The 14,022-nt window shown below is 43.2% G+C and overlaps 1 protein-coding gene across 33 annotated transcripts in view; it reads right to left on the bottom strand.

Annotated features, from left to right (window-relative positions):
* Positions 1-14,022, bottom strand: part of LOC146352003 (uncharacterized) — a 260,443-nt gene that overhangs the window by 221,808 nt on the left and 24,613 nt on the right. For 5 of the 33 annotated variants that reach the window (XR_014787539.1, XR_014787530.1, XR_014787534.1 and 2 more), the window contains 2 exons: positions 10,437-10,522; positions 8,255-9,631 (listed from right to left, as the gene is read on the bottom strand). The exons of 11 other annotated variants lie outside the window; for them this stretch is intronic. The gene's annotated coding sequence lies outside the window, so the exon portion shown is untranslated. Of the gene's footprint in view, positions 1-8,223; positions 9,632-10,436; positions 10,523-14,022 lie in introns of those variants that run through there. 17 more of the 33 variants (XR_014787538.1, XR_014787548.1, XR_014787545.1 and 14 more) reach the window with 10 other exon arrangements.

Here is a 14,022-nt window from a genome sequence, read left to right as displayed (position 1 = left end):
AGCGGCTTCACATAGATGTTAAATAGCTCTGGGGAGAGGATGGAACCCTGTGGCACCCCACAAGTGAGTGGCCACGGGTCCAAAACCTCCTCTCCCAGTGCTAGCCTCTGGTACCTGCCGGAGAGGAAGGACCGGAACCACCGCAATACGGTGTCTCCAATGCCCAACCCCTCCAGGCGGTCCAGGAAGATACCGTGGTCAATGGTATCAAAAGCCGCTGAGAGGTCCAGGAGAACAAGGAAGGCGCATTCACCCCTATCCAGAGTCCTCCTCATATCATCCACCAAGGTGACCAAGGCTGTTTCTGTCCCATGCCCAAGCCTGAAGCCCGACTGAAATGGGTCTAGATAATCAGTTTCTTCCAAGTGTGCCTTCAACTGCATCGCCACCACCCGCTCAATCACCTTGCCCCAAAATGGCAGATTTGAGACTGGGCGAAAGTTGTTCAGAACTTGGGGATCCAAGGAGGGCTTCTTTAAGAGTGGTCTTATCACTGCCTCCTTGAGGGCTGATGGCATCACTCCCTCCTCACGGGAGGCATTCACCACCACCCTGATCCCCTCACCCAGTCTCTCTCTGCAGCCCATAATGAGCCAAGATGGGCAAGGATCAAGTAAGCAGGTGGTCGGCCTTACAGATGAAAGCACCTTGTCCACTTCATCAGGAGGAAGAAGCTGGAACTGATCCCACAAAACCGGTTTGCCACAGATCGCCTCTTGCTCACTAACTGTATCCATAGCGTGCAGAGTAACACTCCTAATCTGATCAATTTTATCTGCAAAGTGCCTTGCCAAGGCCTCACAGGAGGCCTTAGAATGCCCCAGTGGTTCAGGAACCACAGGACCGACCAGGTTCCAGACCACTTGGAACAGCCTCCTGGGACAGCAAGAGAAATTAATGAATTTGAAATTAATGAATTTATGAATTTCTCTTAACAGTCTGAGGATCACTTTTAAAAACTTGAAGTAGTTCGTTATTTGTTTAAAGCTATGCACTTTGGGAATACTTCTATGAGAGATAAGCTGAACTAAATCATATATTATTGTGCATTATTATTATTATTATTTATTAACATTTATATACCACCTTTTCTGCTAAAAAGCCATCAAGGCGGTGTACAATTATTTAAAACAATAAACTCCTGCAACAATTAAAAAACAAGCATATTGAAAACAGTAAAAATACTAAAACATTAAAAACTACATATTTTTAAAGGCTAAATTAAAAAGATGCATCTTTATACCCTTTCTAATTATCAAGAGAGTAAGGGACAATTGTAATTCTTGAGGGAGCGCATTTCATAGTTTGGAGCAACAGAGAAGAAGACAGGATAAAGTCTTTTCACATGTGCCTGATGAACATGCTTCTGTGGGTAATGGTGCCCTCAAAATGGCCTCTCCTACTTAATAGATCTTAATAGTCAGGCACGTTCACAGCGAGGCAGGCAGTCTCTTAGATAGTCAGACCCTAAGCTGTTTACAGCTGTTTGGTTAAGACCAAGACCTTGAACTGAGCCTGGAAAGTAACTGGCAACCAGTGCAGGTCTTTCAGGACAAGTATAATATGATCCTGATACTGTGTATCCATTAGCAGCCTAGCTGAGCCTTTTGTGGCGCAGAGTGGTAGGCGGCTGTATAGCAACCAAAGCTCTCCCCACGACCTGAGTTCGATCCCAGCGGAAGCTGGGTCCCAGGTAGCCGGCTCGGGTTGACTCAGCCTTCCATCCTTCCGAGGTCGGTAAAATGAGGACCCAGCTTGCTGGGGGGAAAGGTAGTCACGACTGGGGAAGGCAATGGCAAACCACCCCGCTACAGTCTGCCACAAAAACGCTAGCGCAAGCAGCGTCCCTCTAGGGGTCAGCAATGACCCAGTGCTTGCACAGGAGGAACCTTTCTTTAACCTAGCAGTTCGAAAGCAAGAAATTGCAAGTAGATAAATAGGTACCGCCTCGGCAGGAAAGGTAACAGCGTTCCGTGCACCTCGGTGTTCAGTCATGCCGGCCACATGACCACGGAAGCGTCTTCGGACAGCGCTGGCTCTTCGGCTTAGAAACGGGGATGAGCACCACACCCTAGAGTCGGACACGACTGGTTGGGGACACCTTTGCCTTTGCCTTTGCCATATTTTGCACTAACTGAAGCTTCTGGACACTTTTCAGAGATAGCCCCATGTAGACCACATTGCATATTCGAAATGTGATGCAACCAAGGGGCCATCTCCATGACAACGGAAGGAGAAGCACATCAGGGTATTCTCTGCATTTCCAGGAAATCAGCTTTGGTCCGTCAGGGACACACAAAGCCAGACAAGCAGAGTATACCGTATCTAAAACCTTGCTCTTCACAGGTCACACAGTGCTTGGAATCAACATACTTCCAGGTCTGGTGGGCAGAGTACAACTGAACGTTATCAACCTGGCAGAGGCTGCTCAATCAATGAGAGAAGTTTGTTTCCCACCCCTGTCCAGGCTCCCCCCTGCTACTATTTCATTATGAATGGAGAGTAACTAATTCACCATTCTGAAAGCTAGTGCTGTAGCTCCTTTATGAATGACAAAAGGCAGCTAGATACTCCCTGTGAGAGCAACCCACCAGTGCAAATAAGCCCCATTCCAGCAAACAGTCAGGGAGTTATAGCTCCAACCCCCCTTTCTCCTTCTCTGGTCACTTCTCCCTGCTCGCAGTGACAGGCTTCTCTGCTCCCATGATCCTGATGCCATGGTAGATTGCTACTGTGAAAAAGCCCTAATGCGCATTTGTTTAATGCAGAAGGAAATAGTATAAACTCCCTGTTCACTCACTTTTCCATGAAGAAGCCAAGATCCCAAATTATCCAGTACACCATCTGAAGGCTCCCCATGAGAGCACCCCATCACCCCAATTTCGCCCCATTCCAGCAAACTGTCACGGAGTTATAGCTTCTAACCCATTTGTAATGCAAGCATTAGAGAAGTAAAGTAACATAAATATTAGAGATGTGGTAAAGTAACGCAAGGATCAGACAGGTGCCAAAGTAAAGCAAACATCAGAGAAGTGAAGTAATGTGACATCAGAGAAGCTAATTAACACAACATCAGAGAAGCACGTAATGTTGGCTCTCAGCGGGGAAAGGGAGGCTACTTACTCGCACTGGTGAAAAGGAAGTGCAGCATGATTCTGAAGACTCGAAAGAGTGCAATAGCACTTTGATGAGTTGGAAAGACAGACTAGTTACTATAGTTACTCTCCCTGAGGATAGTAGTGCTAAAGGGGAAAATGAGTGAAAGGGGGGATTTATTTATTTTTATTAATTAATTAATTAATTAAAGTTATTAATCACCCAACTGGCTGGTCACCCAGCCTCTCTGGGCAATGTACAACAAAAGAACAGTTTAAAACAATAAAATACTACATTAAAAACATATTTCTAAAAATACCCTAACCCACCCCAAATGCCTGCCTGAACAACCATGTTTTTAATGCGTGGCGGAAGCTCATTAAAGAGGGGGCATGGCAGAGTTCCCTAGGGAGGGAGTTCCACAGAGTGGGGGCCACCACAGAGAAGGCTCTCTCCCTCGTCCTCATCAGCCTAGCTGTCCTGGCTGATGGGACAGAGAGAAGGCCATCCGAGGCTGATCTTGTTAAGCAACCCATCTGGTGTTGCTGGAGGCGCTCCTTGAGGTAGGCTGGGCCAGAACCGTATAGGGTTTTAAAGGTCAAAACCAACACCTTGAATTTGGCCCGGAAAACAACTGGTAACCAGTGCAACTCCTTCAGCACTGGAGTGATGTGATCTCGCCAGCGGCTGCCTTTAATCAGGCAAGCCGCCACGTTCTGTACCAGCTGCAGCTTCCGAACTGTCTTCAAAGGTAACCCCACGTACAGCGCATTACAGTAGTCAAACGAGAGGAGACCAGGGCATGTACTACCGATGGGAGCAGATGGTCGGGAAGGTAGGGGCGCAGCCGCCGTATCAGATGAAGTTGGTATAGCACTATCTGGCTCACAGCTGACACCTGAGCCTCCATGGACAGCTGGGAGTCTAAAATGACCCCCAGGCTGCAGACCTGGTCTTTCAAGGGCAGTCGTACCCCATTCAACACCAGGTCAACATCCCCCAGCCTCCTCTTGTCTCCCACCAAAAGTACCTCAGTCTTGTCAGGGTTCAGCTTCAGCTTGATGAGGGATGGGGGAGGGGTGGCTCCACCCCTTGACCACATCACTGCCAGGTCACAGCCAGGTCACAAAGGCATGCCCAGGAGTTAATGCAGAGGAACGCAGCACACTGCAGTGGAACTGCCTGGGAGACGCTTTCACTGGGAAAAAAAACTGCGTAAAATTACTTTCCAATAAGGCAGATTTTCAAGACAGAAGCTGCTGGTTGTCAACACACTGGCCGCGACATCATGTGCTGTGAATGACCTCAAAACACCCCCAATCCACAAGAAATCCCCTATGAAGACAGCCTCCAAGGCATGGATAACTGTTGCCAAATCAGACCGATTCAGGAAGGGCTGCAGCTGATGCACCAAGCATAATAAATCCATTCCTTGCCGCCACCACCTGAAGATCCGGGGACGACGTATGATCAAGGAGCACTCCGATGCAAAAGACCTGATCCTTCAAGGGGAGCGCAACTCCTTCTAGAACAGGTTGAATTCCAGTCCATGAATCAGGCTTCCTACTGACCAACAACATCTCCATCTTGTCTATGTTTAATTTCAGCTTGTTCACCGTCATCCAGCCCATTATCAAACCCAGGCAATGTTCAAGGGTTTCAAGTGCTTCCTTAGTGTTAGGTGACAAGGAGCAATAGAGTTGGGTGTCATCAGCATATTGGTGGCACCTTACTTCAAAGCTCCAAATAACCTCTCCCAGAAGTTTCATGTAGATATTAAACAATACAGGGGACTAGATAGAACCCTGTGGGACACTACAGGCCAATGGCCATGGAGTCGAACAGTAATCCCCCAGCACCACCTTCTGGACACAGCCTGACACAAAGAACCAGAACCATGGCAAAACAATGCTCCCAAGACCCAACCCCACCAGACAGTCCAGAAGAATACCATGGCTGATGATATCAAAAGCCACTAAAAGGTCCAAGAGAACTCATAGGGTTGTGCTCTCCCATCCAGTTCCCGGTGTAGGTCATCTACCAAAGTGACCAAAGCAGTCTCAGTCCCATATCCCAGTGGAAGGTCTGGGTGCCTTATCCATAACACTGGTCCAGAGAACAAGAGATGCCCCTAAATTCTAGAATTACTATATTTCATGAGGGGCCCTGCAATCCATTTAAGACCAAACCTACCATAATGCAGTGGGGAGGGCCAAGCTGGATCACAGTTCTGTCACTGGCACATAGCAAGACCTCTAAGTCAAACTCCACATTAGGAAGCACTGGACTATTTCTAACCAAAGTTGTTTTTGCAGTGGGAATTGAATTCCTTCACCTACTGAAAATAAGCCTAGGTGACATTGCTTAAATACTGTAGAACTAATGAAGCACAAAGCTTTCAGGTATGGGGTCAGGCCAAGGTCAGTGGACTTTGTGCAGCCTAGCTAATGAGGATTAGGTGTTAGCTCATCGATTCATTGGATTTTTCACCCACTCCCTGAAGCAATTTTTGGCAGCTAGTCACCTTCCACCCCACCCTCACCCCTTGTGGACCCACCCATATTGAAATTCTTCAGATGCTTCTAATGATAAGCTATAATGAATATATGAACCACAGAAACCTGGTTGTACAGTACTTTGAACTATGATATATAAACAAGCCTAGAGTGGTTTCAGATGAGTTTTAGCAAGCATTGTCTTTCATAGTCAACTTGGTTTTCTACCAACACAAATACTCAAGTGGAGCCCCAAAATCTATTAAAAACAGTGAGTTTTACCCCATGCCATGGTGAAATGATAAAATTTACTAATTATTATTAGTAAATTATTATTTTCAAAACCTTTCAAATATGTAAATTAAATGAGGCAAAGCAGAAAAAGGGGGTGGGTGGGTGGGAGTGGCAGGCTGGTTGCTGTCAAGAGCATAGGCTATGTATAGTTTCCAAAGTGTGGTTCACAGCAATCTTTGTATTAGTTTGACTGGTTGACCCAAAACCACAAGACAATTGCAGTTTGTTAGGAGAGTTCATGAATGTATGTGATCTTCTCAATGAACTGCAATGCATTTGGAAACCCTATGCCTAATAGTTCCTCTGGTCTCGTGTAGAAAATTGTTTACAAAAAAGCTTGTATGAAAAGGTTTCTCTTTTGCTGAAGAATAATTTCTGATTTGCTACAGACAGAGGTAGTGTGGTCAAATGGATATACCATTGGACTTAGACCTGGGAGACCTACATCCAAGATTCACATCTGCCATGGTCTAACTATGTGGGCTTGGACAAGTTACTACTTGTTCAACCTCAGCTTCCAATTTATAAAGTGGGATTTATAGTGACCTACCTCACAGAGTCTATGTTCTGGCCCCAGCAGTGGTTTGCAGACAGCAGTATGGAGACTCAACATGAACACTCAGTGTAGATCCCTGTGCACCAATCCTAATTGAACCCCTGGAAGCAGTGTATGCATAGAGTTCCATCATGTGTAATTCCAGATGTTCCTAGAATGGAACAGTGAAGAATAGTGTACCACCAGATCAGTCAGTGTCCTGGACTCAGTTTATCTTTTTCTGCATGCTGCTTGCATCTGGAGTGCAGTGGGAAACATACTGCTGGCCATGAGGTGATGGAAGGGTATAGACAGGCAAGAGCCTGTTAGTGCACCCTACAGCTAATAGGGATGTCAGAGAATCCTGCCTGAATTTTAAATAGGATTGAATTCTGACAAATCCCGTCCGCAGAATGCTCCACGGAATGGGGTGGCCTGGTTGACCCGGACAAGAGCTCATGGGACCCTTTTTTTTTGTCCACCGAATGGTGGATTGTACGAAAATAATTACAAAAAGAAATCCGTAAATCAGAAACGGAGGAAGAAGAACGCAAACGGCTTTACCCTTTTTACGAGGCATTTTCCCTGTGACCCAAAGCTTTCTTTCACTGGAGCTGAGTCTTGAAGTCCATGGAAATCTTTTCTCTTTATTGTCTGTGGAGGTGAGGTCAGGTGAGGTGAGGTCAGGACAGGTCCGGTGAGGTGAGGTGAGGTTAGGACAGGTCTGGTGAGGTCAGGACAGCTCTGGTGAGGTCAGGTGACCGGAAGTTACATGGGGAATCCCCGTGAAGGGCTTTACTCTTTTTATGAAAATAAATAGGCTTATGGAGACTGAAGGCGGGCGCGCGAAAAGGATTTTTCAGCAGTACTTATGGAATTATTTACGTATGTTCGGGGAGCCGGAAAAAAATGGGGGAATCCGGGGCATGTGGATGGCGGAATGGGGTGGCCCTCGGCTCTGTGGCCCTTGGTTCTGCTCCACGAGGATTCCAGGGGGAGAAACGGATCACCTCCCCCCCCCCGCGGATTCCCCACCAGAACAGACGGTGGGGAATCCGTACATCCCTAACAGCTATTGATAAATGTCTGTATACTCATGCTAGGGACATTGAGAACTGTCCTACACACAATCCTCCATTGTCCTGTGACCCTTGGAATACCATAGCTCCCACCCCCACCCCACCCCACACATAAAGAGCAGGGATGTTGTCAGAGAAGGGCTTGTCATGACGGTCAACTTAGTAAACGTTGGCTCACTTCGGACAACATGCCAAACTATGGTTTGTACTAACCATAATTTAGAATCCAGGCTGTGATTTGGATTTTCCAAATATACAACAAGCAAACCAGAACTATTTGTCTGCTCTTATTTTCCATTTTCTCAGCACTCAGCTGAGAATATTTGAAAGGTTTTGAAAAACAGTTCACAACTGTTTCAATGATGCAGCAGCTCCTGGACGTATCTCATTTTACACATGTCAGAACAAAGTAAAGTTTCCTTAACCATTGTTTGAAATTATGTTTCACTAAGCCATTAGAAAATACTCCGCAACTGATATGCTATATAAATGGTAAGCAGTAGCATTGTAGTTCCACTGGGGACATTATTAAATTTAATTGTATTTGCACTGAGGGACGTTATGAGAAGATTATAGAGAAGATTATTATCTATAAATTATAGATAAAATATTTCCACCTCACTCAGAGAGCTGCTTTGCCATGACTCCAGTCATGGGCCTACATTGTGCTAGCCCATGCACAAAGATTGTACCAGCCCATGTGCAAGGATCACATTCATTGATACTGTGCAATTGTAATTTCTACTTTTTTTATTAATGTCTTGATTTATAAGACTATTACTCCCACTCTTCAGCCAAAAAGGCTCCCAGAGCAGGTTACTTAAGATCAATAAAAACAAGACGGTCCTTGGCTGTAGGGTTACAATCTAAAAGACACAACCCAAATGGAGCAAGGGAGAAGGAGGAAAGAGGAAAACAAGCAAACTCAGGCACTAGTCCTTTAAGTTAAACAGTAGTTCTTATAATGACCAGCTAGAATGGAAACAGTTGAAGGAGGAAAGAGTTTTATGGAGCTGGACTCTCAGCAGACCTGATGGAATGGCCCTGGCTCCTATCTCTACCAGCTGACAGGGGACAGCTGGTGGAGTGAGATTTTAGGATAAAACTGATATTTCCCAACAATGGGAGCAGTATAAGCAAAAATTTAAAAAAGCAGAAAAAACAAATGAATTGTTAATAAGATGATAATAACACTGGTGAATTTCTGTCTTCAGATCAGCTGTCATTGATTCCTCAAGGCAACAACCAGTTGGAGTTACCTTCATATTAGTGGCATGAATACACCAAATAATGTTTATTGTTTACACTGGTAGAATTCATTGTAATTTCTTCCATTATGCAATATACAGTCAGGGAGATACAGCAGACCAGTACCTAAATACTTTTTCAAAAGCAAAAAGAAATAAAGCCTGCAGAGTCCAAAGTTCTCATAAAATAGCCAGACAGAACAAACAGGTGGATTTCCTTTGCTTTCATTTTATTTTAAAGTTCTGTCTAAATTTAGCAAATCAGTTGTGAGAAACACTCCTGAGGTTAGATTCCAAGAGGAAACAGCTCAAAATATAAACTTGCTGAGATCTTAAGAGAAAAAGCAAACAGCTACAAATGGTTTCATTTTGTATGTTTCATATTTTCGTTGCTTGTCTCAGCCCTCTTACAGTAAATCTAGATGACGTTTGTTATTTAAAGAAAAACTATTCTTCAAAAGAAAAAATATTTCCAAATATCTTTGCTGCCTTTTCATATCAGAACTGGAAAATCCTAATGATGATCCTTTCACTTGCCACTAAGGATAAGCCTGCACAAAGCTTTCCCTGGGGATCAGATATGCTCAGTCAGTGATGAAAGTGAAAAAACCATTTAGGTGGGATTTTTGTCAATGAACAGGGTCCAGCACTCTACACTCCTAGTACCCAGAAGCCAATCAGAAGGAAAGATCGGAGCTCCACCCCACTTCTGTCCTCTCTGCCTCCCAGTCAAACGAGCTGGTAGTCCTTTTCACTTCTCCACTTGCCAATGCCTACCTCCTGGACTTCATTTCCCTAGTATGTGTTGTGTTATGTCTTGGTCCAGAAGAGATGTATTCCAGCATTGTGTTGGGTTCTCCAGCCAGCTGTTCCTAGGAACAAATCCTGTTTATAAGGGTGAATACAGGTTCAGCGCTAGTCATCTTAGCTGGATTAGACAATTGGGCTACTCAAATAATAAATTAAACCATCTAATGGTTTTAATCCAGGGTAGCTTGTACTTTAAAATAATACATTCTCGTTTTGTGAGAATTAGGTCCAAAATAACTTTCTCCAGATTAGACTGCCACTGTAAAGTTCAACATGTTGTTCCAGTACATTCTAAGCATTTGCATAGCATTTTATGGCTGGCAGAATAGAAATGAAGGTAAGTGAAATCCCACCCGCAAGCAAAGCTTCACTGAGCCTTGAGTACTCACCTTGTTTCTTTTTCTTTTTACCTTAACTCAGATACACTGAAAATGTGACAGGGTGCTTCAGTAAGTACAATTAAACTTTGGCACTCTTATGCCTATTGTATAACATACTGTGCAAAGCACCATCTCCAGTGCATGGAGGCTTTGCCAAACAACACAGAGAACTGGGATATAAGTTATTATTGGCCACTGTAAATGCTCTAATCGATTCATTTGCATAATCTGCAACACACACATGAAGTAACTGCCATAAGACTCTGCTAGTGAATAAGACAAATTCTAATAAGCCATATTAATGATATAACTTTAGGAGAAAAACAAATTGCTCCCAAATTTATATTTTGTTAATCTGCCCCTTTTCTCTAGGTTTTATTTTGTTCCTGTCATCAACACCTAAGTTTTAGTAAAAGGGTCATTCATGTGCAAGGTAAAACTGTCATTTTAATTGGATAGAATCCTGTGATTACACTCATCTCCTGGAACTAAACACTTACCCACCAAAAAGATATCTTTATCTTCCTTTAAAAATTGGAGTGACGGCAGCACTGACGTGGGTAACGGGTACAGGACTGGAAGGCAGCTGTTAGATGGACAAAACTAAATCAATGAAAGCCGTTTATAAAGTCTCACAGCCCACTTCTGTTTCCTCCAGTGACGACAAAGCCATATGAAGCCTGTTTTCAGCTAGCAAGAGAATGGCATTTGTGGACACAAAGTACTGTTAAAAGAAAAAACACCCTTGGTTTGTACTTATGGTGGCCAGACCGTTTTCCTGCCAAGGATGTGACATTTATACAAATGATGCTGTGAACCAGAAAGGAAAAATGATAATTTTTTAACCTTTCTTGCCACTAACATTAGAACAACAAAAACCCACCTTAATATCTATGCTCAAGGTGGAAAAAAATAGAAGATCAATCATCATCAGACCTACAATCCTGCACAGAAATACTCTGTTCACTCCCAATGTGATTTAAGCACCAGGGTGCAGGATTGTAGCCCAGGGCCCAATCTACATGGAAACAGAATGAGAAGCACTTTCTGGTTGTATCTCGATTTTCATGAAATCTCTTTAGTTCGTCAGCAGCACACAAAGCAAGAAAAGTGGAGTATACACTACCTAAAAGCCTGCTTTCCCGAGTCACACAGCACTTGAAACTTTGGGGTTGGGTGGGCGGAGTCCAGGGAGCAGAACTGAACATCGTCAACCCCTTAGGTACTGCTCAGCAAATGAGAGAGGCTTGTTCCCTACCTTTGTCCACACTCCCCTGCTCAGGGAAGTTTAATGGAAGCACTGAATTAAGCCCCTATAATTTACCCCACATCTCTCCCCTCTCATCCACCATTGGGATATTGTGAATGCTTGAAACAGCGCTACTACACTATTCTGAATGGGAAATACAGGCTACAAACTATGAATGGATACTCCACTATTGTGAATGCCTGAAACAGCGCAACTGCGATACTGTGAATAGGAAGAAGAGACTAGATACTTTGAATGGGAAAGCAGCCCTACTGTGAATGGGGGAAAAGAGGGATTTGGTGGCCCCACCCTTGACCAGATAACTGCCAGGTCACAGAAATAGGCACATCCAGGATTTAAGGCAGGAGGACAGGGCACACTACAGTGGAACTGCGTGGTTTAAGAAAAAAAGATACACTAAAAGGACTTTTCGAAAATGCGATTTTTCCAGAGGAAAGCTGCAGGGTTGCTGCGGACTGGCAACAGCATCATCTGTTGTGAATGACTCTGATATGCTTTCGCTCTGTACTAAATCAGCTGTGTAGATTGCGCCCAGGTATATCTAAAAGGCATAGCTCCAAAGCACAAAAATAGATTAGTGTTGAAAAATACATTACATATATTTGTTACCTGTATTCCAGCCTGCTTATTACAAGACTTACAGAACAATCCTATGGTTCTCTAAGAAGGAAGCATCCATTAGTCACTTGGATTTAGCAAACTTTCCGAAATCTTAATTATTACTGAAATGGAAGTTAGTTTCATCATGGATCCTTTGTTTCCCAGTTATGCCTGTCAGACTGGCATCGAATAACAATATAATTTTGTTATTTTCCTTTAGAGAATTAAACCACCTGATACATTTACTGCTCCTGTGAATAGTCAAGAAGTACTAAGTTAATGGACAATTGCCTATATACTGCTGGCATTGCCCCTTTGGTCAGACTTCACAATCAAGCTGCCCAAACTTTATTTATAATCTAGAATGCCTTCCTTTAAATGCAGGGTCCAACCTGCCCATAAGTCAACTTGAGAACCTTAACAAACTTACTGTGTACACACCCAACATGCAGAAAATAATCAAGCAAGCACTAGTGTGAAAGTCCTCTTTGAACTTCCTCTTAAGATTTCAAACATGGGAGTGAGGAGGGGGGAGAGAGAACTAAAAAGGAAATACATTCTTTCCTATAAACATTAAGCTTTACAATACCGATCGCTTTCTGCTCTCAAATTAAACTGGAGCCTGCTTTTCAAATGTGATGTTTTTAAATAGTCTGCAATAATAATACTTCCCCAGTTTTTGAGAAAAACATACAAAAGATAAAACATAACTAGGACTGTACTGTTTGTTTTTGTTTTAATATGGAGATAATCCAACCTGAGAAATAAGAATATTTGACTTGTAGAGGTGAAATGATGGCTAACATTTTGAGAAAGGACAGAAGTTGTCTTTGTCTGCAATTGCTCCAAAAACACTGAATGAAGGGAAAGATTTTACAGCAAACAAACTATACAAAGCTATTTGGAGAAAAAGAGAAGCAATATAATACAGGTTACAGTTTATGTTAATTAGGGTAAGATAATTTTTCTCTTAAAGAAGGAGCAAGAAATATTATTTTCATTATTTATTTGTTCAAAAGGTACTTTAAAACTATCTTTCCATCCCAAGTATGGCAGCCATGTGCCCTACTTTATAAAGGACAGCCCTCTGTTTGAAAGGTTGTTCAGTCCAAGTCGAATTTAAAGATAAAGAACCATAAGAATGGAGAGCAGGGGCCTTGAAGTTGGAGAGCGGGGGCCTTGAATTTGCCCATGAACAGTTAGTACCTGGACAGCAGACTGAAGGCACAGAGGTCACCTAATCACAGTCTTCCCCACTATGGAAAGATGTACTGCATTTCTAATAAAATTATAGTAATTGTTTTAATATTTGCATTTATACAGATAAATTAGCATATGCAAATCTGTGTCCCTTTTTGTCCTCTTTTTGGTGATACACGTTGTCTTTTCTGGCAGTGTGTAAGTGACCACCCTAATCCCAAAAGGGGACCTCCAAAAACCATAATTAAAAACATTTTAAAAACAACATTAAAATTGCATTAGAACCAGTAGCAGTCTTATGGCAACAGAAAGTAAAAAGCTAAGCCAGTCAATGAAAATACCGTAATAAAATCCTCACCTAAATAAGATTTTTTAACTTGCCACTTGAAGACAGAAAAGGAGGGGACAGTCAAGTTTCCTTGGACGAAGAGTTACAAAGAGCCACTATCGAAAAGGTCCTAACTCAGACAGCAGAAGGGCTTTTCCTAATGAGTAGGTACATGGGTAAGTTCATATGAGAGAAACTCACCCTTCAGATATCCAAGCCCCAACCCATTTAGGGATTAGGGATTTAGGGATTTTCAACTGGAAAAAAGTGGATGCCAATTAAATTGGTGCGATATTGGAGTTATGTAATCTGAAATGAAGGCTCTTATCGGCAGTCTAGTTACGCATTTAAAGTTTCCGCACACTTTCAAATCCAATCCCGCATAGAGCACATTATAGTAATATAATCTAGATATCACTGAGGCATGTATGACCGTGGCATTTTTTTCCAAGAGCGATTGCAGTTGGCATACCTGCCTGAAGTGTGCAAATGTGCCCTGACAAGGACTGACTTGTTTTTATTGACCTTATGTAAACCACTCTGGGAGCTTTTTTGGCTGACAACTGAGTAATAATGCTGGGTCCTGGAACACTCCCAAGCTGTAGACATATTCTTTAAGGCAGCATGCAAACCCATCCAGAACAGAGTGAAACTCAACTCCTGGCTTGGCCATTCCCCTAACCAACAA

Source organism: Heloderma suspectum, chromosome 2 (assembly GCF_057233095.1).
Source record: "Heloderma suspectum isolate Gila_16-S chromosome 2, 16-S_ref, whole genome shotgun sequence".
NCBI classification, from domain to species: domain Eukaryota; kingdom Metazoa; phylum Chordata; class Lepidosauria; order Squamata; family Helodermatidae; genus Heloderma; species Heloderma suspectum.
This window is presented reverse-complemented; position numbering and strand designations above follow the sequence as displayed.